Genomic DNA, 1,838 nt, shown 5'->3' with positions numbered 1-1,838 from the left:
CCGGCAGAAGCTGGAAGGAGCAAGGAACAGATTCAGCCCTGGAGCCTCCGGAAAGAACCAGTCCTGTCGACGCTTTGATTTTAGTCCCATGAGACTCGTTGTAGATCCCTGACTTCCAGAACTGTAAGAGAATCCATTTCTGCTGGTTTAAGCCACTAAATTTATGGCATTTGTTACAGCGGCCCCAGGAAACTAATGAACACGCATTAAATGTCACCCCTCCGGGAGGCTGCTTTGGAGTCTCTGCCTAAATTTCTTGCTATGGCGTCTCTCTCTCAGGATGCACGCTTGTCTGCCGGAGCATCATGACACTTTGTAATGACTTCGTCTACTGCCTTGTCCCCCACTCGGGGCTGTGGGCTCCGTGAGGCCCGGGATCCAGTTACGTGGGTTAATACGCACACCCATGACCTTATATGGTAACCACTCAGGGTTCACACTCACCAGATGTTGGTCGAATTCATTTATTCATTCATTCATCCATTCATCCATTTATTTATCAATGATTTATTGAGCATTGCCTGGCACTGTTCTTGGAGCTGGGGGATGCAGGCGGGGATTCTGCTCTTGTGCCGCCCCTTATTACAGACTGAATATTTGTGTCCCACCCCCCGCCGCCCCAATTCATATACTGAAGCCCTAACCCCCAGTGTGCCGGTATTAGGACACAGAGCCTATAGGGAAGGAATTAAGGTTAAATGAGGTCCTGAGAATGGAGCCCCAATCTGCTAGGACTGGTGTCCTTATAAGAAGGGACACCAGAGAGCTTGCCTTCTCTCTGTCCCTGTGAACCCGTAAAGGAGAGGATGTGTGAGCACACGGCGAGATGGCAGCCACCTGCGAGCCATGAGAAGAGGCCTCAGACTGAAACCTACTTTACTGGCACCTTGATCTTGGACTTTCCAGCCTCCAGAATCCAAAATTCATTGTCTTTCTGTTGGTTCTTTCGCTGATTTCACACTGTTTTAAGGATTCCAGCCATGATGGTTTTAAAGTATGTCCATAACTTCTGTGACGATCCTCCCCTCAGAAGACGGAGATGGAGATGTGGCTGGATGTAGCGACTTGCTTCTAGCAAATAGAATATGGTGGCGGTGACGGTGTCTGACTTCTCAGACAGGTCATAAAAGGCATCGTGGCTTCCTCCTTGTTCTCCCAATGGAGCCTTTGCTCTAGGGAATCCAGTCGCCTTGTCATGAGGACACTGTGTGGAGAGGTCCACGTGGCAAGAAGAGCTGAGGCCTCCTGCCAACGGCCATGCGAGTGAGCCAGAAAGTGGATCCTATAGCCCCACCCAAGCCTTCAGACGCCTGGAGCCCAGCTGTCACCTTAAATGCACCCTCATGAGAGACCCTGAGCCGGAACCACCCAGCTAAGCCACTCCCAGATTCTTGACTCACAGACACTGGAAGATAATAAAGCTGCTGAGTGTTGGGGGAGTTTGTTACGCTGTGGTCGATAACTAATACACTAGCTCTAAGGTGTGTTTCGTTACCTGGTAGGGCAGGTCTCCTTATCATTACTACTATTGCTATATATATTGAGCCCCTCCTGTCTGCCAAGCACTGATTTAGGTGATCGACACATGGGTAGTGAACAAAGGAGATCAAATTCCTGCCTCACATCGCGTGCTGTCTGGTGGAGAAGACACATAATGAACAGGCGAAGCAGAGAAGACACGATACAAAGTCGAGCGTGTGTGTCATAAGCGCTACGAAGAACCAAGCTAGACAACGTTAGGGGATCAGGGGCTCCCTCTGAGGAGGTGACATTTGAGCAGAGACCCGAATGGAGTGATTCAGGTATCCAGGAGAAGACCATTCCGGTCGGTGGTGGGT

This window comes from Pteropus alecto, unplaced genomic scaffold, assembly GCF_000325575.1.
Source record: "Pteropus alecto unplaced genomic scaffold, ASM32557v1 scaffold194, whole genome shotgun sequence".
In the NCBI taxonomy this organism is placed as follows: Eukaryota; Metazoa; Chordata; class Mammalia; order Chiroptera; family Pteropodidae; genus Pteropus; species Pteropus alecto.
This window is presented reverse-complemented; position numbering follows the sequence as displayed.